The sequence below is a fragment of the Bos taurus genome, chromosome 14 (assembly GCF_002263795.3).
Source record: "Bos taurus isolate L1 Dominette 01449 registration number 42190680 breed Hereford chromosome 14, ARS-UCD2.0, whole genome shotgun sequence".
NCBI classification, from domain to species: domain Eukaryota; kingdom Metazoa; phylum Chordata; class Mammalia; order Artiodactyla; family Bovidae; genus Bos; species Bos taurus.
This window is the reverse complement of record NC_037341.1, coordinates 6,923,047-6,947,996: the sequence shown is the minus strand read 5'-3', so window position 1 is coordinate 6,947,996 and position 24,950 is coordinate 6,923,047. Positions and strand designations below refer to the sequence as shown.

Here is a 24,950-nt window from a genome sequence, read left to right as displayed (position 1 = left end):
CACCATGACCCGTCCTTCTTGGGTGGCCCTACATGGACTGGCTCATAGTTTAATGGAGTTAGACAAGGCTGTGGTCCATGTGATCAGTTTGGTTAGTTTTCTGTGATTGTGGTTTTCATTCTGTCTGTCCTCTGATGGAGAAGGATAAGAGGCTTATGGAAGCTTCCTGATGGGAGAGACTGACTGAGGGGAAAAAGAAAGCTGGGCACTGAAGAATTGATGCTTTTGAACTGTGGTGTTGGAGAAGACTCTTGAGAGTCCCTTGGACTGCAAGGAGATCCAACCAGTCCATTCTGAAGGAGATCAGCCCTGGGATTTCCCAGGAATGATGCTAAAGCTGAAACTCTAGTACTTTGGCCAGCTCATGCGAAGAGTTGACTCATTGGAAAAGATTCTGATGCTGGGAGGGATTGGGGGCAGGAGGAGAAGGGGATGACAGAGGATGAGATGGGTGGATGGCATCACTGACTTGTTGGACGTGAGTCTGGGTGAACTCCGGGAGTTGGTGATGGACAGGGAGGCCTGGCGTGCTGCGATTCATGGGGTCGCAAAGAGTCGGACACGACTGAGTGACTGAACTGAACTGAACTGACTGAGGGGAGACGGGATCTTGTTCTGATGGGCGGGGCCACACTCAGTAAATCTTTAATTCAATTTTCTGTTGATGGGCGGGGCTGTGTTCCCTCCCTGTTGTTTGACCTGAGGCTAAACTACAGTGGAGGTAATGAAGATAATGGCGACCTCCTTCAAAAGGTCCCATGCATACCCTGCTTCACTCAGTGCCCCCGAGCCTGCAGCAGGCCACTGCCAACCCACACCTCCACCGGTGGGGCATTTTCAGAAAACAGAAAGGACCATCAGAGAATCAGAGCTGCCGATGACAAGATTTAGGAGCTTTGGAGTCAGGAGGACCTGGCTGTGAATCCTGGAAGCTCTCTTATCCTCTCTGTCTCAAATACTCTTCAGCAAAATGGGAATAATGCTACCTAGCTCACCTGTTGTTATTAAGAGCATTAAAACACATACATGAAAATATTGATTGTGGTGTCCACTGTACAGCAAGTTTCCAAGCACATGAATGGAACTGTTACATGAATGATCTGAAATCAAGTGAAGAACTGGAGTCAAAGTCTTAAGAATCATTAACTATCACAGCTAGAGTAGACCTCCCGCATGGCAGGCCAGACCTAGGAGAGGAAGAGGGGCCCCACAGAGGCAAAGACCTCCCGCATGGCAGGCCAGACCTAGGAGAGGAAGAGGGGCCCCACAGAGGCAAAGCCAGGACTAGACCCAAAGAGTCCATCTTCCTGTCCGTTGTTCTTTTTGCCACCCCACAGCTTCTCTAATGATTACCGTCACAGAAGGGATTGTAGGCTCCTGCCCTGCAGCCATTCTACTTCCTCCTCTCAGCAGCAGCACGAGTCCCATTTGAGGAAGTTGCTCCCCCAGGAGGTGAAATGTCAGTGGGAGTGTCAAAGATATGGGCATGGGACTTGGCCAATCACATTTTCTCCCCCAAGACTTTGAGTCTTGAGTGAAAAGATGGGAAGCAGAATATACACAATGCAAAGTGGAGATAGGAACTGGGGAACAGCAAGTGACTGTGGCCAGCTTCTCCTGATGGTGGTACCAGCACCCAAGGTCACTCTCACTGCTGCTTTTCTTGAAGCTGGCTGCTCAGCTTTGCCTTTGGTTGCTGGAGCTACCCTACATCCTTCCACAAGATTCTTTTTGGCTCAGGTTAGCTAGAGCTACTTTCTGTTGCTTGCAACCCACAAAATCTAATCAGAACCATGACCTAAAACTTGCTCTTTAGATGCTAATGAGTGGTTACCATTGCAATTGGATTAACTGCGATTAACAGTGTTTTTAAACAACCAGTGGTTAAAGAGGAAGAGTGAGAAGCTCTGTCAACGGCTCTGAGAGAGGATGGAGAAAACCACCCTTTTTTCTGGACACTCCCAGGTGGACGGACAGGCATGGGCTTGCATCTCACAGCATACTGTGTGGCTTATAATGGGTTGTGTCACTTCTCTGAGCTCAGATTTCCCTATAGGCACACAAGTGCTATGGATCTTCACCAGATATAAACCCAGTGAGAACAGGAGTTTCATCTTATTCTCTGCTGTCTCCCCAGAGAGTAGCACATAACAGTGTCTGGTTCAGGGAAAGGAATCGACACAAGAGAACTTAAGGCATCTGACTCTGACTTTGTCCTGACTTCAGGCTCTGCCCTCATTCATCAGACTCAGTGACTAAACCCAGCCTTCTGTACCCCCCACTTCTCTGGGCTCGCATTCACCCTGGCTTCTCCTGTTTCTGGCCTCTCTCCTGGCTCTGACCTCCGGGATGCAAAGCTCAGCCCATCCATCTCCTGCGAGAGGCAGGAGGACCAGCCAGCCAGAAGGAGGCTGCCTTCCACCTTCCCTCTCCTCAGCCATCTTGGCTCCTTCAGCCAGGCCAGCCTTCCAGCACTAAACAGGCCTCCACCCTAAAAGTTTTTCAGAGAGACGAGAAGCCTGATCTGTGTCAGGGCTGCTGATGTCAGATCAGAGATATGTCGGGCTGGGAACAGACCTTCATCCTGGCTCACAAAGCACAGAGGGCCCTGGGCCCCTGCAGCTGCAATCCCAGGCCTGGGTAGAGAGTGCCCCTCCCTGGACCAGTTCCTTGTCAGCCTCAGACCCAGAAAGGGCGAGTCCAGGGACGAAGGGGAGGAAACAAGCAACTCCCAGCACGCCAGGCAATGTTGTTTCTCAGCATGGGGGAAAAAAATGCCAGTTCAAAGGGCTGCCCCAGTTTCTTGCAACAAGGTTTCCCCTCGGGAGGCAGGAGCCGGCTATGTTGATGGAGCACAGGGGAATGATCAAAAGAGATGTTTTGGAGGCAGAGAGGAGTCAGGCTTTTGATGAAAAACGTTGGTTTCTTCTCCAAAAAAAAGAAATTTGAAATAGAAAAAATATATCAAGATGGCATTGGGATAAATAATTGCTTTTTTTTTTGGTCTACTATATGTCAAGTACTTTTTATACCATTGAAATATAGTGTGAGGTTGAGGGTATCATCTGTGTTTTATAGATGAGGAGACTGAAGCTCAGAGAGCTTGAGGAACGTAATCAAGGTCACACAGCTCTAAGTGATGGAGTCAGGAGTGGGACCCAGGACTTTTCTGAGTTGATTTCTCCCCTGACTATTTCATACTTTCCAGCTGTCAGATTCTTCCTCCATGAGAAGAAAGAGTCACCACTATGCAAACTTAGAATTCATTACTTGGGATATTGTGTCCAAAGCCATTTTATGCTATATCTCAGTGAAGACTGACAACAATCCTGTAAGAAGCTCATTGTTATTTTTCCAGGTTTTTTTTTTTTTTTTGCCAAGGAGGAAACAAACCCATAGACAGTGAGTAACTTGCCACCGTTAGGAAGGTCGGGTGAGGAAGCAGGACTGGGATATGGCTGTGTGATAACGAGCTCAGTGCTTGTCCCTCAACAGTGGGGTCTGGCAAACGGCAGCCCCCAGGCCAGACCTGGTGGATTGCCTCTTATGGTATGAACACTCGTTTCTCCTCTGTTAAAAAAAAATTTTTTTAAGTTGTTTTTACTTTTTAAATATTTATTTATTTTATTTGGCTGTGCCAATTCTTCGTTTTGACATGTGGGCTCTTTACTTGCGGCATGTGAAATCTTAGTTGTGGCATATAAGATCTAGTTCCCTGACCAGGAATTGAACCCAGGCCCCCTGCCTTGGGAGCGCGGAGTCTTAAACAGTGAACCACCAGGGAAGTCGCTGATCTGTGACTATTCACAGGACTATTCATAGGAACCGCTAATCTTGACTGAATGAGTACATGCAAGCTTAAGTTGCTTCAGTCGTGTGGCCCCACAGGCTGTAGGCCTCCAGGCTCCTCTGTCCCTGGGATTCTCCAGGCAAGAATACCTGAGTGGGTTGCCATGCCTTCCTCCAGGGGATTTTCCTGACCCAGGGACTGAACCTGAGTCTCGCGTCTCCTGCACTGGCAGGTAGATTCTTAACCACTAGTGCCGCCTGGGAAGCCCATTGATGCGTACGATGTGCTAAATACTCTTGTAAGAGCTTTCAGTGCAGTAACTGATATTTTCCAAGCAACATTTTCCCCATTTTACACGGAAGTGCAGTAGGAGCCTGTGATTACACAGCCAGGTGTGGTGTCTCAGGCGTTTAACCACCAGACTGTGTTCCTGATTGCTCTGCTTCACCGCCTCCCAGTGGTCTGGAAGGGAATGACGTGTGGTGAGCAGAGTCCAAATGAATCCTGTTTAGAGGCACTTCAACCAGTTCTCTAGTGGCTCAGACTGAAAAGCATCTGCCTGCAATGTGGGAGACCTGGGTTCAATGCCTGGGTCAGAAAGTGGATCCCTTGGAGAAGGAAATGGCAACCCATTCCAGTACTCTTGTCTGGAAAATTCCATGGACTGAGGAGCCTGGTAGGCTATAGTTCACAGGGTTCCAAAGAGTCAGACACGACCGAGCAACTTCACTTTCTTTTTCTGTTCGACCAGTTCTCAGGTACGAGGTGGGTCTTCCCAACCAAAAAAAGCATGTCACTGGAAGCCCAGGCTCAACTGTGTCCCTGAGGGGATGTTCAGGTTGCTGTCCTGCAGTAAAGCAGGGGCGGTTCCCAGGGCCCATGAGGAATGCCTGGGAGATTCCGCTGGGTCTCAAAGACCTTCCAGAAGTATGTATTCAGCGTCCAATGCAGCCGCAGCAGCAGCCTTGCATTTTGCCATCATCCCTTGGCCCCTGTCTATCTCCTTTCTTTTATGACTGCTGAAGATTTTTGCATGAAAACGTGGTTTTCTTGGTCTTCTGAGGGCTTGGTATCCTGCTGTTTATCCTCACCTGAAGCCATAATTCTCCATTTGTGGTTCAATAACTGGCTCCCTGGTGGTTAATTATGGGCCATATGCTCCCGGGGCTGGTGTGCTGGAAAGGCAGACTGGCACGCTTGGATGTCTCCATGCTGTTCCCATTTTTCGGGCTTGCGGGTTCCAAGCTTGTCCTCCACGGTGTCTCCCTGGGGCCTCGAGAGACTCTTTCCCTCCTCAGGTAGTGTTCCGTTTTGCAGATGACCCCAACTGGGCTTAACTGGGCATTCACTCGTCTGCCTGCCAGCATCTCGGGGTTGACCATTTGGCAAAAACCAACCAAAGGGCAGATGATGTCTGCTGTTTAAATCTCCTGCAGGTGAGGTGATGAAGTGGAAAGAGCTTCGAGCCTGGGATTCAGGGAAGTTGAGTTCTGCTCTGAGCTGTGCTGGGAAATTGCTGTTATGACTTTGGAGAAATCTCTTTATCTCTCTGGATCTTAGGTTTTTTCCCTAATGTGAAAGAAGTAGTTTTGGTTGGATCAGTGATTTCTAACCTGATTTCTAGGTGTCTGAAAAAATAGTGGTGGGCATTTTGTTGCTGTTGTTTTAGTCACTCAGTTGTGTCCAACTCTTTGCAACCCCATGGATTGTAACCAGCCAGGCTCCTCTATTCATGATATTCTCCAAGCAAAAATACTGGAGTTGGTTGCCATTTCCTCCTCCAGAGGACCTTCCTGACCCAGGGATTGAACCCTCGTCTCCTGAAAGTCTCCTGCATTGGAGGTGAATTCTTTACTGCTGAGCCACAAAGTGAAAGTGAAAGTCGCTCGGTCGTGTCCAACTCTTCGTGACCTCACGGATAGTCCATGCAATTCTCGAGGCCAGAATACTGGAGTGGGTAGCCATTCCCTTCTCAGAGGATCTTCCCAACCCAGAGATCAAATCCAGGTCTCCCTCATTGCAGGTGGATTCTTTACCAGCTGAGCCACCAGGGAAGCCCAAGAATACTGGAGTGGGTAGCTTATACCTTCAGCGGATCTTCCCGACCCAGGAATCGAAGCCGGGTCTCCTGCATTGCAGGCAGATTGTTCACCGGCAGAGGAGAGCATTAAAACAGCTCTGGACTCCTTCTATTTGCAAACTCTTAGAAGTGATTGTTGCCTAGTCAACCCTGAGTCTTCATCATCAAAGAGGATTTGGTACAAAAGATGCAAACAATGAATGTTTGTTGAAATAATAAGGCCCTTCAGAAAGCCTGACAAAAATTGTCCTTTGGCCCTGATGAAGCTGTGCAGACTAAAAAAAACCTTGGTTTCTTTAGTGGCTAGCATTACGTTACAGATGTAAAATTGTCTCTGCATACCCAACACTGTATAGAAAAGGAAAAGGCAGGAAAGGGATTTCTTATTCTTTTTGCTGTGCCCTGAGGCATGTGGGATCTTAGTTCGCTGACCAGGAATTGAACCTATCTTCCCTGCACTGGAAGTGTGGAGTCTTAACCACTGGATGGCCAGGGAAGTCCCAGGAGAGGAATCTTTGAGAAGGGTGCTGGCTAGTTAAAAGAGTGAAAACCAAGCTCAAAAAAATGATGGAGACCATAGGAGGCAAGGCGTTTGAGAACCCAGGCGAGACTGAGTGTTCAAGATGGGAAGTCCTACTGGGCAGTCATGTGACTGCCCAGCTGCTGGGTGGTGGAGGGGAGTTATCTAGCTTCCCTAGGCTTCCATGGATGTTGTGCATCACCAAGATTATCACACAATTTGGGGATTTCTGCCAAACAGGAAGAAACTTTGGACTTAAAACAATAAAGGACTACTGTGCCTGTTCCTCTGGCCCTGCTGCACTCACCGGCAGCTCTTTTCAGTAGTTTGGCTGGCTTTGGTGAAAGGCAAGGAGAAGACAGACCTACACATGCATTTTGATAGAGAAAAACACCTCTGTGCCTGGAGTCCATGTGAAAGACATTATAACAGGGTTCTTGTAGATGAAGGAGGACCCATCTCTAGTCTACAAAAGCTGAGGTTTTCTACCAAGACAAGTGATGGGGAACCCTCTGAAGAGACGCAGATGCAAATGCCAAGGGAGATTCACATTTCTGTGTCTCTAGTTGTTTAGTGAAAGCTCCGGCAAACTGTCTTGTCTGTTCCCTCTGAGCTCATCACCCCAAGCTGGTTAACTTCACTGGGGTTTTGTGAGATTAAGCGAGATAATAGATTCGAATATCTACAACCCTAAGGTACTCACGGGCTTCTCAGGTGGCGCTAGTGGTAAAGAACCAGCCTGCCAATGGAGGAGGCATAAGAGATGCGGGTTTGATCCCCTGGAGGAGGTCATGGCAACCCACTCCAGTCTTCTTGCCTGGAGAATCCCCATGGACAGAGCAGCCTGGTGGGCTACAGTCCATAGGGTTGAAAAGAGTCGGACAGGACAAGTGACTGAGCACGCATGCAGGGTACTCGCACTTCCAGTGACAATCAACAACACTGTCTGGGCGTTTTCCTGGAGAGTATGGGTGGGCAGCCACGGTGGGAAGCACCTTTGCTTTTCCCGCTCCTTCTCATTAGCTCATATTCTTTGTGCTAATTTTATCTCCATAGTTAACACATGTCACTTGCAGCTGTCCAGTATCTCTTTAATGGCCTCTGTATATCCTAATTATTTTTCACATTTTGACTCCTGCCTTCTCAAGGTAGAATCCAGAAAATTTTCATCCTGAGGCTTGTTTTCAGCCAGTATAGTAGCAGGGGACCGAGGTCCCTATAATTAGATAAACTTGCTTGAGACTTGGAATCAGAGGTGAACCATGTGAGGCTTCAGTCTGCCTGGGGAAGGTCCTCGTCCAGAAGGCGGTGGAGTTGTCTGGTTCTCTGGGGGCAGGGCTGGTAGAATTTCTGTCGTCTAGTCCTGGTCATTACACTTGCTACATAGTGAAAGTTGTGATGTTTTTGTTAGAGAATCCCCACAAGTGTGTCTGCATTTGATAGATTCAGAGTCCATTCTTCACTCTTCTCAGAGATACTTTGAGCTGTGTGTGTTCCTTTCATGCTTACATTCGTCCTTCATTGCTGCTGGTTGTGAGATCAATAAAGATTTTGTCTTTTCATAAGTGGATATTATAGTTCTTGAAAATATGTAGACAAATGAAAATGAATAGAGGAGATATGATGGATAGAAGAAGAGATAAAGAAGAAGAGAGTAAGGACAAGAAGAGAGAGAAAGAAAAAGAGACAGAAAAGGGCCCTGGCGACCTCAGAAACGATCCCCGGTGGGTGAGCGTCTGTGGTGGCCAGCCTCTACCACAGCCTCCTGGAACCCATGTCCTGTGCAGTCCTTTTCTGTGTTGAATCAGGGCTGGCTGGTGTGATCCATTAAATATGGTGGAGGTGACAGTGTGTGATACCCAAGCCTGGGTAATAAAATGCGTTGCACGTTCCGTCTTGGCCTTTTGGATCATTTTCTCTGAAAGAAGCCAGCTGCCATATTGGAAGGACACTCAAGCAGCTCTGTGGAGACCTCACATGAAGAGAAACCAACTTGGCAGTTCCAACTTGCTGGCCACTTGAGTGAACCTCCTTGGAAGTGGATCTCCTGGCCATGGTCCATCACTTAGAAGACTGGAACTCCAGTCAAGGCCCAACAGAGAGCATCCTGTGAGAACATGAGTCAGAACTGCCCAACCAACTTGCTCCTTCATCCTTGGTCTACAGAACTGGGGGAGGTAATGCATGGGTCTTGTTGTTTTAAGCCACTAAACGCCACGTTAGTTGTCATACAGCGTTCAGTCAGTTCAGTTCAGTTCAGCCGCTCAGTGGTGTCTGACTCTTTGCGACCCCATGAATCGCAGCACGCCAGGCCTCCCTGTCCATCACCCACTCCCGGAGTTCACTCAGACTCACGTCCATAGAGTCAGTGATGCCATCCAGCCATCTCATCCTCTGTCATCCCCTTCTCCTCCTGCCCCCAATCCCTCCCAGCATCAGAGTCTTTTCCAATGAATCAACTCTTCGCATGAGGTGGTCAAAGTACTGGAGTTTCAGCTTTAGCATCAGTCCTTCCAAAGAAATCCCAGGGCTGATCTCCTTTAGAATGGACTGGTTGGATCTCCTTGCAGTCCAAGGGACTCTCAAGAGTCTTCTCCAACACCACAGTTCAAAAGCATCAATTCTTCGGTGCTCAGCCTTCTTCACAGTCCAACTCTCACATCCATACATGACCACAGGAAAAACCATAGCCTTGACTAGATGGACCTTTGTTGGCAAAGTAATGTCTCTGCTTTTGAATATGCTATCTAGGTTGGTCATAACTTTCCTTCCAAGGAGTAAGCGTCTTTTAATTTCATGGCTGCAGTCACCATCTGCAGTGATTTTGGAGCCCCCAAAAATAAAGTCTGACACTCTTTCCACTGTTTCCCCATCTATTTCCCATGAAGTGATGGGACCGGATGCCATGATCTTCGTTTTCTGAATGTTGAGCTTTAAGCCAACTTTTTCACTCTCTTCTTTCACTTTCATCAAGAGGCTTTTTAGTTCCTCTTCACTTTCTGCCATAAGGGTGGTGTCATCTGCATATCTGAGGTTATTGATATTTCTCCCGGCAATCTTGATTCCAGCTTGTGCTTCTTCCAGCCCAGCGTTTCTCATGATGTACTCTGCATATGAGTTAAATAAGCAGGGTGACAATATACAGCCTTGATGTACTTCTTTTCCTATTTGGAACCAGTCTGTTGTTCCATGTCCAGTTCCAACTGTTGCTTCCTGACCTGCATACAGATTTTAGACACTTGAAACAGTTCTCCTGCTGTCCTTCCCATTGGGAAAGATGCTCTTGTCTCTGAGGCAGGGGCAGACAGTGGTGATGTTGGAGATGTGTCTTCTTATGGCTGCTGTCATTGTTCTGCTTCATGTGTTGTGCTGTGCTTAGTTGCTCAGTCATGACTGACTCTTTGTGACCCCCTGGACTGGATTCTGCCAGGCTCCTCTGTCCATGAAATTCTCCAGGCAACAATACTGGAGTGGGTTACCATGCCCTCCTCCAGGGAATCTTCCCAACCCAGGGATCAAACCCAGGTCTCCCGCATTGCAGGCAGATTCTTTACTGACTGAGCCACCAGGGAAGCCCATTCTGTTTCATTGGTTCAGTTCAGTTGCTCAATCACGTCCGACTCTTTGCAACCCCATGGACTGCAGCATGCCAAGCTTCCCTGTCCATCACCAACCCCTGGAACTTGCTCAAGCTCATGTCCATCAAGTCTGTGATGCCATCCAGCCATCTCATCCTCTGTCGTCCCCTTCTCCTCCCACCTTCAATCTTTTCCAGCATCAGGGTCTTTTCCAATAAGACAGTTCTTCACATCAGGTGGCCAATGTATTGGAGTTTCAGCTTCAGTATCAGTCCTCCCAATGAATATTCAGGATTGATTTCCTTTAGGATGGACTGGTTGGATCTCCTTACAGTCCAAGGGACTCTCAAGAGTCTTCTCCAACACCACAATTCAAAAGCATCAATTATTCGGAGCTCAGCTTTCTTTATAGTCCAACTTTCACATCCATACATGACTACTGGAAAACCATAGCTTTGACTAGATGGACCTTTGTTGGTAAAGTAATGTCTCGGCTTTTTAATATGCTGTCTAGGTTGGTCATAGCTTTTCTTCCAAGCAGCAAGCATCTTTTAATTTCATGGCAGCAGTTCTGCTTCATAGCAGCGCTCAATTCTTCACTTAGTAGAATTCCTCTTGGGCTCCAGTAGATAATGGAACATTATTTCTGGTTTTCAGTATTATTGTACCTTTAGTTCTCCAGGGTATATTTTCAAAAGTCTTTCAATGGGGGAGGTGAATAAGGATGAATCAAGTGCTGTTATTTTGTAGTTCTCTTAACCAGGAAATCGAAAATTTATAGCTGCCCCTAAATTCTTGATTATGCATCTCATCAGTACACGTTTTTTGACAACATATGTTTCCTACAGGGTGCAGTGGTAAAGAATTTTCCTGTAATATATAGGAGATGTGGGTTTGATCCCTGGGTCAGGAAGATCCCCCGGAGAAGGAAATGGCAAACTACTCCAGTATTTTTGCCTGGAAAATTCCAAGAACAGAGAAGCCTGGTGGACTATTGTTCATGGGGTCACAGAGTAGTACATGACTGAGCGCACAATACTCCAAAATATTTCTTCCTTGTTCCTTCATTTATTTATTAGTTACAAGTGCCATTGTATTGTTTTATCGTATGTTATAAAGCGTACAAAATATACATTTAGAAAATACGAGATAAAAACAAACAGAAATAGGAGTTCTAATATTTTATTTTTCTTTCCTAGTGGTTGTCTTGGTCACTGCTGGTAAGTGTGTCCCTTCTCCCACTTTGGAGACTACTGGTCTCCGATATGGTTAGCTTTTTGCATTTTCGTATTATCTGCATGATTTTTTTAAGGGCAGAGATTGTGCCTTGTTTATGTTTTCCATGATTATAAGATTACTGCTCTATTTGTGCTTCTTACAATACAGAATGAATGAAAGAATGAATACATGAATACATGATTGGATGGAGAAATGACATCTATGTTTCAGTATGATACTAAAAACAAAGAAAACAAAAATTGATATGTTAATTTTAAAAATTTAAAAAGTAATATTAATTAAAAGTGATATGTATATTAAGTAGATGAGACTTAAGCATACACTCAGTGGTTAAGATATTTTTTTAATCTTAAGTTTATTTGTTTTTAATTGGAGGATAATTGCTTCACAGTGTTCTGTTAGTTTCTGCTGCACAACCACGTGAATGAGCTATAAATATACACATATCCTGGGCTTCCCTGGTGGCTGAGAAGTAAAGAGTCTGCCTGCCAGTGCAGGAGATGCAGGTTTGATCCCTGGGTCAGGAAGATCCCCTGGAGAAAGGAATGGCAACCCACTCCAGTGTTCTTGCCTGGAAAACCCCGTGGACAGAGGAGCCTGAAAGGTTACAGTCCACGAGGTCACAAAGAGTTGGACAAAACCGAAGCAACTAGAGAACAATAACATACATATGTCCTCTCCGTCTTGAGCCTCCTTCCCCTCCGCCATCCTGCCCAGTGGTTAGGGTCTAAACCTGGGTGTGCTTGATTCCAAAACTGTGTTCACCACTTAATCTCCCCCTAATTCCAGAGCCCCTCTCTTCCGCAGTCAGAGAATCACCTTCGTACCAGACACACCCCGGGAGGAAAGTTCCTGGATTTATTTCTAAGACAAACAGTGTTCTGTTTTCCCTACCCATCCCAACCCCCACACTGACATCCACAGGCCCCCGAGTCACACCCCCGCACACAACAGTTTTCTCCTTTTCCTTCAAGCTGTCTTCCAGGCCTGGTTCTCTGGCAAATAGCCATCACCCGTGAAGCCCTTTCTAGTGAGTACATATGTGGGGGAGGATTTTCCTTCACTAGCTTGCCTCGCCAGGACACATGCTGTCTGAATTTCTGTCTCCTCGCATTTCCTGGAGTGAGGACTTGGGGCAGACGCAATCATAACCAGCTTGTCGACTCTATTTGTTCAGCTGGGCATCTCTCGACCATGTCAGTCGACCTGGCTCTTTATCCCCATTTAGACTTTGGACAGCCCTAGTGCATTAGACCCAGTGCTGCCATTTCCCTCTGCAGCCCCATTCTCCACGCCACTGGCTCTTCCCGGCCAGGCGTTATGCAAGAAACTGGGAACCCAGAAGAAGGCAAGGAAGGGGCAGTTTTTCTGAGAATATACAGCTTGGTTCTCTCTGTATGTCTTTTTATGTGTGTACGCATGCATGCACTCAACAAGTAATAGAAGGATGCATAGCTGAATTTACAGTCTTAGCTTGCTCTCCGGATTCTTTCATTGTTGCTGCAGCTTGGCCATGACAGCTCAGCTGGGGCCAGTGGGTGGGAGTTCTTGGGGTTATAGGCAATTACTGAATTGGCAAAAAAAATTCAGAAGGTCTTATGGAAAAACCCAAATGAACGTTTTGGCCAACCCATACAATGTAGTATTATAGTCGACCTGCCTTGGTTGCCCTGAACCTTTGAATGCCTTTGGGATGGGTTAGTTTAGACTCCCAAATCTTCGTGGCTTTAAAATAATAAAATTTATTTCTCATTAGTGCTGTGTGTCCATCAGGGGACATCTGGGGGGCGGGGGTCCAAGTCACTCTAGGACTTGGGCTGATAGAGAAGCCACCGTTTGCCAGCGACCCTGGTGGAGGGCGGTGAAAAAACAGGTACATCTTACACAGATCACAGTAAGACATTACCCAGAAGCACACTGGCCTCTTTTCCTGTTCCAGTGGCCAGAGCAAGTTGCATGGGCATGATCGTTTCCAAGGGGGCAAGTAAGTAAGTATTACCATGTGACCAGGAGAGAGAACTACCACTTATGTGAGCATGTATGTGCCAATGACCGTCATCATATACTTTCCTGCTTTTAGAGAATTTTCTAGTTTCTGAATCCTACTTTTCTTTTTTTTTAAAAAAAATTTTATTTATTTATTTTATTTTTGGCTGTGCTGGGTCTTAGTTGCTCTGTGGGCTCTTCTCTCATCATGGTGAGTGGGGGCTGCTCTCTAGCTGTGATGCAGAGGCTTCTGATGGCAGTAGCTTCTCTTGTTGTGAAGCACGGGCTCTAGGGCACACAGCCTTCAGTAGTCACAGCACAGAAGCTCAGTAGTTGCGGCTCCCAGGCTCTAGAGCAACCCCCGGGAGGCGTGGCTCCCAGGCTCAATGGCTGTGGCACACAGGCTTGGTTGCTCTGGGTCTTTGGGATCTTCCAGGATCAGGAATTGAACCCACGTCTCCTGCATTGTCAGGTGGATTCTTTACCACTGAACCACCAGATAATTCTACTTTTCCAGGATAGAAGTTAGAAATTCACTGTGATGGACAGAGTACTGGCCACCCAAAGAGGTCCATGTCCTCCTACCCAGGGCCTGTGAATATATATGAAAGAATTTTGCAGATATGACTACATAAAGGATCTTGAGAAGGGGAGGTGACCTAGGATTATCCAGGTGGCCCAACATCAGCACAAGGACCCTTATAGGGAAAGAGGGAGGCGGGAGAAGCAGAGCCAGGGAAGCAGACATGAGGATGGGCACAGGCTTGCAGTCACTGATGCAGACAGCCTTGGGTCCAAGATGCCTGCAGCTCTCAGGGCTGGGGATGGAGGCTTGTACTGGGGGAGGGTCTGTAGGGTTAGGGTTAGGGTAATGACGTGAGCTGGTCTCTGTAAGAAGGCTGAATTGGGGTGTGAGATAATATAGTCACTTTGTTTTTAATGTTCACATTCAATCATTTTCTTCTGTTCACCTTACCTAAGACTTGTATCGATTATTCAGACATTAACACTACCTACCACCTACCTTTACCACCTACTTCCCTTGTGGCTCAGATGGTAAAAGCGTCTGCCTACAATGCCGGAGACCCGGGTTCGATCCCTGGGTTGGAAAGATCTCCTGGAGAAGGAAATGGCAGCCCACTCCAGTATTCTTGCCTGGGAAATCCCACAGACAGAGTAACCTGGCGGGTTACAGTCCATAGGGTTGCAAAGAGTTGAACATGACCGAGCGACTGAGCAGCAGCGTAACGTATGAGAGATTTGCACTGATACGCTGGCCTCTGATTCACAGCACAGTGCAGAGGTCATCGGAACTGGTGCTGCCCCCGTTTGATGGGCACTGCAGTCTCCTCTATGTAGCACACATGCACAGAATTCCAGCGGGATAGAGCAGTGGGCATTCCCCTCTCCCCCACCATGGATCTTCCTGCTGACGGTATCTATGGGATCCAGGCCGACATGGGGTGGCTCAGCTGGTGGGACTCGTTTACTGTGGATCTGGCTGCAGCTTGAGCTCAGACGTAGGTCCTGGGCTGAAGGAACAGAAGCTCCCCCAGGTCACAGTAGACCACCAGAGCACAGAAGCAAGTCCACTGGAAGCCCAGTTGCGTTTCACATCTCTGCTCCTATCCTGGTGAGTGGTTAAGCCAAAGCTAGGGTGCGCAAGTGGGGAGAGATGCAGAGACTGTTACTGGGGTGTGAAGAATTGGACCTAATTTAATCTGTCACAACAGAGAAGGAAACGTAGGTTTGGGAAAATTAGGGTTGTTTTCCTGGATTTCATAGGACTTATGTCTTGAGTCAAGGCTCCCTCTCCATTCATTACTCTCCACTGTCACCGAGGCAGAGCTCATGAAAAGCTCCAGCAGGTAGCCTTCTGGGCGCGAATGTCTCATTTTGCTCTGACCTTGTCTTTCTATTTCTGGAGGTTCGTCTGTTTTCAAACCACAGTGTTTCAACAACTCAGCTCACCATTTATCCCTCTGGGGAACTCTCTCTTTCCGATCAATTCCACCCCCGTTTCTGGGATGACACGTCTCTCTCCAGATCTTTGTCTACTCATCTGTAAAGAGAGCCAGTTCTCCCTGAACGCAGTGGACTCGGACTCTTTCTGGCAGCAGTTCGCAGGTGACTCCAGTCCCTCCTCTGTGCAGAGCTCCCTTGGCGCTGTCAGAAACACAAACCGTGTCTCAGACACATTCGGAGCAGGGCACTGTCCACAGAGAGAAACTGGTTCAGCTTTGGGGGCCCTGGGTTGCTCGGACCCTGCATGAAGCATTGTGTGGTAGGGGTGGCCCTATAAAGTGCAGGCTTGCTCCTGGTCTGGGGTCCAGAGTTGCTGAAGACTCTGTATGGTGTTAGGCAAGGCGAAGAGATTTGGTAAGTGGGTGGGGGGTGGCATTTCGAGTATCACTGTTACTGGATTTAGTTCATTTCAATAACACTTGTTGAGCCCTAGCAATGCTCCAGGGCTTCCCTGGTGGCTCAATGGTAAAGAATCTGCCTGAGATGCAGGAGACACATGAGACGTGGTTTCGATCCCTGGGTGGGGAAGATCCTCTGGAGGAGGAAATGGCAAGCCACTCCTGTATTCTTGCCTGAAAGATTCTATGGACAGAGGAGCCTGGTGGGCTATAGTCTGTGGGGTTGCAAACAGTCGGATACAACTGAGTGACTGCACACACACACACAGAACAATGCACATTGGGAACTAAGCTACAGACATGCCCAGACACGTACAGAGCCGGCCTCGTGAGGCTTAAGTCCAGCAGGAGAGATGAGGGTATTAAATACACAGCTACGTTCTCTGCTTCAAGCTTGGCAAAGCCCCTGCAAACGATGACAGAAGTGTTGGGGTTATTCTTAACAGCTTTTGGGCTTTGTCTGAAAAGGGCACGTCCTTTTTTCCCATCTTGCTGTGAACAATGAATGGCTGTGTTGTATGGGAACATTTAGTGCCAGCTCCTTGCATTTCCAGAAGGAGAAGGAAAGTCCTACTTTCCAAGAGGGAAAGGTTTGGGAGGAGCACTGCTGATGTTTTTTTCCTCTATGCCTGTGACCCGCTAATTTCTCTGCACAGAAGGAAAGGTGATTCTGACTCAATGAATGAATTTGGAGGTAGGAGCTGGGTAGGAAGCGGAGTTTGTGATGAGTTGTAGGGACTCCAGGGAGAATTAGAGCCCGTTGGGACCTGAAGTTCAAGAAAGGGAAGTGACTCGGCTTCCTCTGTCCTTGTGTGTGGCAGAGACTAGAGGTCTGGATGCAAAGGAAGGAGAGGCTGGTAGCCGGGGACAGTTGGCAGCTGTGGTGATGATGGAGAGACGGTGGGTGGACATGGACCAGCCAGAGTCGAGGAGATGCAGAGACTCTGAGCAGTGATGAGCAGGAACTCAGATATGGTCCAGCCAGGGCCTGAGGGGGGCAGGCTGGAGTGGAGGTTCCATGGCTCAGGGGAACATTTGGAGCATCTGTGGCTTCGAGAGGGGGCCAAGGTCACTCATTTGTGCAGCTGGAGTAGTCATGACCCCGGCTGTGGCTTCTTCCCGAGCAGCTGTGAACACACAGGAAGACTCTAGCACAGAATTTACAAAATGGAAGTCTTCGGGCTGAATCTAGCTTCTCCATGTGTTTCATTGAACCCAGGTAAAACTGAAAGCTGTGAGTTAGCTGAAGGAAACAAGTGCAGGATTATAAGTAGAAATATGGATTTTGATTTATTTTCTTAAAAAGCAAAGACTGGGGCCTCCCTGGATCCCATTCCTGATTGGCCATCATCTTCTGGAGCTGAGTGGGGGTCCCTCCTTTTCACTGGGACCCCCCCAGTTTGCCATAGTCCCCATGGGTCTGTCAGTTTTGCAGACTCACTCAGCTTCTCTTCCAGGTCATCTACCTGATCCTCGGTCATTTGGTTTTACAGCCCCATGTTGCACCTGAGATGCTGGGTTTAGCCTCTCCTGGGTTAGAGATCCTCTTGATATTTTAATGTAAGTTAAAGACCTCTCCAGAGAGACACACCTTGCACTTGAAACTTTTGCATAAAATTAGAGGTGGTTTCCAGAACCCCTAAAGCTGCTGAGAACCTGCTTCCTAGGTTGAAGCACCCTGCTTTGAAAAAATGGATCCTGCAGTCTCTGAAACCTCAGAAGCACTTTACAGTTTACAAAGCACACCTCCTTTCCCGGGAGAGTGGGCAGTGTCCTCAGTCTAGCTTCCCAGGGCCCCTCCTTCCACTCGCTTGCTTTATACCCCTTGTAGGCAGGTGTAGGGGTCCCCCAGCCTCCTTTACAGATGAAGAGTGGGGTCCAGGGATTCTGAGTGATGCCTGCAGAGCCGTGCAGCTGGGAGCTGGAGGGGCTGGCACTCAGCTCCCCCCACCATTCCTGCTTTGGTCTCCCTTTCCTTCCCACTACCTTCCATTTGCCAATCGGTTATAAATAGCTCAAAGAAGATTTTATTTCCAGCTTCGAAGTGACATGTGCTGTCAGCAACACCACAAAACACTTCATTGATGTTTTTAAGGGGGGTAGGGAAGAGGAAATAAAATTGCTTATTTGCCCAAAGCAATGTTCAGTGAAGTGAAATCCATTGACTCCCTGTGGGACTCTCTGCTTCTCCCAAGTGAATGGATTCTCAAATTTGGAACACAGGTGGCCTTCAGGTTGGATGGACATAGCCCGCCTCTCTGATTAATTCGGTGGATGCTGCGCTCCAAGGAGGGCCGGGAGTTGGAAATTCCCCCCTCCCCACCACCTACTTCCTGCCTGGGGAAAACCGCAGGGAGAGGGGAGTGAAGGGGAGGCAGCTCCTAACAGCGATGGGGGCCTTGCCTGGAAGGGGTAAGCAGCGGTTTTTCTGTCTTGCTGCATGTCAGGGTGAAGGCTGGTGGGAGAAAGCGTTCCTCTGAGTCTTCTCAGCACAAGAAGAAATCGCAGCCAAACCTGTGCAATCAAAGAGAAGGGTCTGTGTGAGACGGTGGGGTGATGCTAGGTGATTTTTGATGATATGGCAGGGAATCCAGGAATAAGCAACACGGCTGAGCACCGACATAGAAAAGGGAAAAGGAGTAGCCCAGTATTGTTATTGTGCTGAATATGTTAGCTGCTCAGTTGTTTTCTGACTCTTTGCAGCTCCATGGACTGTAGCCCACCAGGCTCCTCTGTCCATGGAATTCTCCAGGCAAGAATACTGGAGTGGGTTGCTATTCCTTTCTCCAGTGGATCTTCCCAACCCAGGGATCGACCCTGGGTCTCTCGCATTGCAGGTGGATTTTTTTACCATCTGAGCCACCAAGGACCATCCCAGTATCATGAATGGGTTGGCCAAAAAGTGCTTTTGGGTTTTTCTGATGCGATATGTAAGGAGCTCTGAGACATAAGGCCTGGTGCAGAAAGTTGGCAAATGAAGAAGGATGTTTGGGTCTCAAGAACCAAAAAAGCTCTTCCTTGGCCTGAACTAGGGGAAATAGCCAGGAGTCATCCGGTGCTTTACATAGTATGCAGCCCTCGACCTGCCGCTTCAAGACTATGAGATGAAAATCACTCCTGCTGCACGCATTTGGTGGCTGAGAGAATCCGGATGTGAGAGCCTCCCTTGTTTACTTGAGGCCACACAGCTGTGGTGCGTGGCAGAGCCTAGCAGTTTGGCCCCAGAGTTTATCTCTTTAACCTTTTTGCTTTCTTGCCTCAGCAAGCTGAGCTTGAAATAGAGAAAGCTCCCATCCCTGGAGGAAAAGAAACCCGGGAGAGAGAAAGAGGCAGAGAGAGGCTGTGGGTTGCAGTGTTTGGCTCCAAGTGGGCTCAGGTCGCCTGTCTGAGAAAGAGAGACCAACTGCTAGAAAGAGGAAGCGGCGATGAGAGCCCTGCTGAGAGCTGACCCTGGCTCTGACCCCTCTGGACTCTCTAAAAGCAGAGAAATGAGAGCTGATTTATGTCCTGACCCTTTAACACTACTCTGAAAGCAGGTGGTGACCTTATTTATCTTATTCACGGCTGTGTCCCCACTGGTTTCTCTCGGGTGCTCAGAAAAGCCTTGTGGAATTAACGTGGAAAGTGACTGGCCTGGTGTCAGACACCATCATTTAAACTTAGGTCTCTTTGCCCTGAGATGAAGCTGGATGTTCTCATTTCCCTGCATTCCGGACAGGGAGAATGAATGGAATTTAGGTTCTCGTGTCTGGGTGGAGCAGCACGCCGGGAAACAGCCCTGCTGCACCCATCAAGGCTGGGGGAGAAGCTCACAGCATTTACTATTCAATTCAACTCAGTGTGCATCTCTTTGGCTCTGATCGTGTACCCAGCATTGTATCTGGTGTCCCAATAACACTAAAGGAACAGAAGACAGGCATCATCTCAGCCTTTGGGAAGCTTCTTCTACAGACACGGAGATGAAGTGAACATCTCAAAGCATCTTACTCTTTCTCTTCCAGTGTGAAGTGAGGAGCTTGTTTTTATCACATGTATCCTCTTACTACATGGTAAGCGCCTCTCAAAGATAAGACTTTAGGTGCAGTTAATTTATTAGGGATGTGGTCCCAGGAAGCACTGGCATGAGAGTGGGAAGGGCCCTGGGGAGGAAGGAAAGTCACAAAAAGTGTTTTCACTGGGGACCTCTGAGAGATGGTTTCAGACACACCCCAGAACCGTCCCTCTGCAGATCAAGGAGACTGGGGTCTTCATCTGCTGTCTCCCTCCCTGGTTGGTCCTTGATAACTCCTGGACACTGAGTCCCTGGCACGTCTAGACTTCCTCTTGGCCAGAGCACATCCTTAGGTAGAGAGATGAAGGGAACACGGGGTGGGTGCGTGGGGACAGTTAACAGGAGGCCCCCCGGTAGACTGAGGGGATTGCAAGCAGGGACCATTTAGACAGGAATAGTTAGCTCTAGGTCCCGAGCGTCTGACGCACAGACTCCTGCATAGAGAGTGCTCAGCGTGTATCCATGGATGAACTCAAAACCACCCATGTAAGCGGGAATGAGAGATGAAAGACAAAAGCAAAGTGGCAGCATTTTGGTATGCTAAGAGCCCTAATGTGCTTTGTTAAACGACCCCAAACTTTTAGGGTACCAGAGGGGGCAGCCTATTTGGAAGCCTCACAGCTGGGGTTCCTGTTGGATATTCGCCCATGGCTGGTTTGGCCACATCAGTGACTGTGAAACCAGCTTCCACCTGACAGGTGCTTGATTTAATAACCACCCCCCCACCTCCACCCCGGCCCAGCCTCGTATCAGCCCTGACATGCCCAGGGAATAAGACGGCAAATTAGAGAGATGGAAACTCCACTTCACTGCAAGCCAAGATTTAGATGGTCCTCGTAGCCCCTTATTTATGAAGTTTGGGTTTCCCTTTCACCTTTCAGTGAGATTGGGATGGCTTGCTGGCCCTAAATAGTAATGAATTTGGGGCTGTGTTCTGCCTCCTGGCATGAAGTGCTTAATGAATGTTCCCATCTTTCTACAGGGAAATCTCTCTCTCTGCTAATTGCTGTCATCATCCATCAAGATCACCAACAGAGCAGCATTCCAGCCAGAGAGGCCTTGGGGCCCAGGTGAGCTCCAGGACCAGGAAGCCAGGGGCCCATATGGGGCTGCACCTGCTGGGCATCTCCATCAGGAGGCGCCAAGGAGGCACACGCAGTCGGAGTCCGGACCAGCCTCTCAGGCTGTGTACCTTGGAGTCATTGGCCCTGGGACTACCAAGCCACCTACCTTGGGGACCTGGGGGTGGCGGAGCTATGTGGTGCAGGATGCCTTCAACATTTTAATCAGACCAGCCCCCCTTTATCTCTTTTATACCTCAAATCAGATTTTGTCAAAGAAGTCCTACTAATTTGAAAAGAAAGATTTGAAAACCACAGATCTAGTCCAACTATTAGCTTTAACAGGTGAACTGACACAGTCTGGAGGCCAGGCGAGGAGTGTGCTACAGGTCAAAGAGAAAGTCAGGTTCAGACCTGGGACACGAGCCCAGGTCTCCTGATTGCAAAGACAGCATTTCTGGGTTTTTATTTGTTTTTAATTCTCTACTTCCCACCTCCATCTGTTTTATACATTAATGAATGTGCAAGAACCCGCCCCGAGTGTCTACCTTGGAGGCTGTAAGAGAGAAAGAGTAGGGGGATTGAGCATCCAGAGGGCAGGGAAGGTCACACATGCTGGCACTGGTTGGGAACTTCACAGACTTACTCTTATTCATGGATTTATTTTATTATTGGAGCATGATTGCTTTACAAAATTGTGTTAGTTTCTGCTGTACAAAGAAGTGAATCAGTAGTATGCATATATACATTCTCCTCCCTCTTGGATCTTCCTCCCCCCATCCCACCCCTCTAGGTCATCACAGAGCACCGAGCTGAGCTCTCTGTGTTACGGCAGCTTCCCACCAGCTCTCTGTTTTACACACGGTAATGTATGTATGTCAGTGCTATTCTCTTAATTCATCCTACCCTCTCCTTTTCATTCCTTTGTATGTAGGTCCACACAGAAGTCTACAGTGCCATAAATGCATTCAAGACATGGACATTGCTAGGATGATAATGCAAAGATGCGGTATATTATATATAAAAAAAGATACGTTATATTCATAGTTACCCAGAGGTGAAAAACAGTTTTTGTATAAGCAAGTACATCTCTCGCCAAAGAATACTCAAGACACCTTTTACTTGATAAATGTGTATTTTGTGAAGTTTTTCAGAGTCAGCGTATTAGAACTAGATGGATCCTATCTAAGCCTTATCTTAAAGATGGAGAACCTAAGCTATGCTGCTAATAAAGATCAATGCCGGAACACCAAAAGAAAAAAAGAAGAAGATCATGCTGTCTGGCCACCACTGCCCATCCTTCTAGAATGCCCATGAGGTGACCCAGCACCCAAATGGCATCAGTTAGAAGCAGTTAGGTTGGGAATCCTTGCTGCGTCCGCTTCTATACTTTCTTCATTTCCTATTTCAATGGACGATGCTTCCTGCTTCCATCAAAGGGAACTCACACTTGTGGTCTTCATTACAGGTTCATCTTCTACTGGGATGATTTGTGCTCTAAAATCTCCCGCCTTTACCATGGACCCAGTAGCTTCAGGTATTTGCCTCTGCTCTCATCATAGGGTCTTGTCTTCAATGTCCCACTCTGATTTCTGCTACTACCATTTGGGCTGAATATGACCCCCAGCCACTCCACGACAGCCACTGCTTTGTCAGGTCATCATCAACTTCCAAGCTGGTGAGTTCCAGGGCCTCTTCCATGTCATCAAGTCTATTTTCCAGTCATGTGGCCGGTCCCTTTGGCTTCTTGAAGCCAAAGTTTTGCCAGCTGGTTTTGGCTTTTCTCCCACCGCTCTCTCCAGCGCCCACTCCCGCCTCCCAGCCTGTCTTCACAAAGTCTTCTCTGCTGCTCTGGGTCCAAATGTTGGATCAGCTGTGGGTCCCCTTTTCTTCTTTACCTGCACACTCTCCTTAGGTGACCTCAGCCACTTCCGTGGCTTTAAATACCTTCTTCATGATAATGACTTCCAATTTTCCAATTCCAACTCCAGCACTAACACCCTAAAGCTGCAGACTCATATATCCTGCTAACTTGACATTTCCACTTAGGTGACTAATGGGTATATCAATACATTAAAAAAAAAAAAAAAAGGCTTAATTTTCTCACCTTACCGCCAAAGTTGTTCCTCCCTTACTGTTCACCATCTTGGTAAATGTCACCACTTTTTCCCCAGTGGTTCAAATTCAAGCCTGGGAACCATCTTTAATTCATCTAAGCATTTCACCCGAACATTCAGCCCATAAGTGAGCCTTGTGGGGGCTCTTCTTAAGAGAGACTCTGGATCTGTTCACCTCTCTCCATCTCCCCTGCTGCTCTGAGTGCCCCCAACTCCACCATTTCTTCCTTTAGCATTAGTAACAGTCTCCTAACTGTTCTCTGTGCTACCTGTATTGCTTCTTAGAATTTTGTCTTTATATAGAACACTGAGTGTTCTTTGAAAATTGTAAATCAGATCTCATCACTTATCTACCCAAGGACCTTCAAAAATTCCCACTTGCATTTAAATTTAAACTATTTGCCATGCCTAGCAAGTTGTTATGTGAGCTGGCCCCATCTAGTTTTTTTTTCTTTTTTTGTAGGCAAAGGAGTTCATTTTATTTTTTAATATTTATTTTTTTGGCTGTACCAGGTCTTAGCTGCAGCTTGCAGGATCTTTTTTGCAGCTGAAGAATGCTGGATCTTTGGTTGTGGCATTCAGACACTTAGTTGTGGCATGTGGGATCTAGTTCCTTGACCAGGGATTGAACCTGGCCCCCATGCATCGGGAGCTAAGTGTCTTAGCCACTGGACTGCCAGGGAAATCTCCCTCCAATCCCCTAATCCTACCTTTGACCTCATCTCATACTGCACCTGACTTCTCTGAGTATATTTGCCCCCTCTGGTGTTTTTCCTTCCTTCTCTTCTTCCTCTCCTTCCTTTCCTTCCCTCCTTCTTTCCTTTCCTCTTCCCTCCCTCCTCTAAACATCAAGTCCATTTCTTCCTGACAGCCTGTGTTGATTTTCTCTTGCCCCGTAATAAATGGGCACAGGCTTATACATTAGCACATATAGTTGGCTGCTCTCTTCTTCTCAATTTGTCATGGGGCGTCAGCCATCTCGGGGGTGTGGGGTGGGGAACAGGGGACAGCTTAACAAAAGGACCTGAGAGGGAGCAGAATAAAGCCATCCAGACCCTTTTTCCTTGCAGCAGAAGTCACATTCCATGACTAATCAGGAGCCGGAAGTCCTGAGGCTGCAGAGGACAAAAGGAAATATAAATGTTACGTAAGGATAATAGCACCGATCTGAAAGCTCCGTGGTGAGGAGTCGCTTTTACCCTGTAATTGGCACCAGGCTGGGTCAGTGCCGGGGGCAGGGAGTCACCTTGGAGGGCCTGATGGAGGAGGGACGTGATGGCCCTGGGGGTCCTTGCATGTGGGTCAGTCTGCAACAGGACACAGGGCCGACTTTTGCTGCCGGCAGAGCTTCATGTTGCCTGCCTGCCGGACAAGAGATAGCATGGATGTGAGGAGGGGGTGGGGAGGGTGACCGGCCCCCACCTGGTGCCCTCTGTGGTCAGGTCACCCAGTTCTCAGCACCAGTCACGCTGGACAACTGGCAGTCTTGCGATAAGACCAGCTTTTGCTGACCACTGATCTGGAAAATATTTTTTCTTCCCTTCTCTGCGGATAAGGCCCATGGATTCTTTCAGCCTCAACCCAGATAATATATCTTTCAGAAAGCGTTCTCTGATTTCTCTCCTCCAGATTTGGAGAAGCATCTCTGTACACCCCCTCAGCATCCAGAGCTTCCTTCTCTCTTGTGAAAACTTTCAGTTTTGGAGCTGAAAACAAAAAGTGCACTCAGAAGAGATCTGCAGAGTCGGGCCACACAGACAGACCCTGGTCTCCTCTGGGTGGGTCAGAAAATTGAGAAGGAGATACACGCTTTACTCCCCTTATAGGTGTGAGGTGCAAAATGTTGAATAAATGTAAAGACACACAGACCTAGATGGTGGGGAAGAATGTTGGAGTCATGGCTCTCTTATTTCTGCTTCTGCACATGTACCCGGGCAAAGTGATTAATCTGAGTCACAGTTCCTCATCTGTAAAGTGAGGACAAACACGTGTACCTGCCTGGGATGCTGTGAGCATTAAATCAGATTAAGAGCTGTGTAAAATGATGTTTAAACTTTGGGTGTCCCTGTTTTCTAAATAGAGGACATCCTGTGATGCTGGTGACT

At 47.8% G+C, this 24,950-nt stretch overlaps 1 long non-coding RNA gene across 3 annotated transcripts in view; it reads left to right on the top strand.

The window, feature by feature from the left end:
* The window catches only part of LOC101903327 (uncharacterized), a 63,381-nt gene extending 38,649 nt beyond the window's left edge, over positions 1-24,732 (top strand). The window contains exons 4-6 of one of the 3 annotated variants that reach the window (XR_009490442.1): positions 19,618-19,665; positions 20,650-20,737; positions 21,522-24,732. This is a non-coding gene — a long non-coding RNA (uncharacterized lncRNA). Of the gene's footprint in view, positions 1-19,617; positions 19,666-20,649 lie in introns of all 3 variants that reach the window. The other 2 variants (XR_009490443.1, XR_003038197.2) reach the window with 2 other exon arrangements.
* The last annotated feature ends 218 nt before the right edge of the window (positions 24,733-24,950 follow it).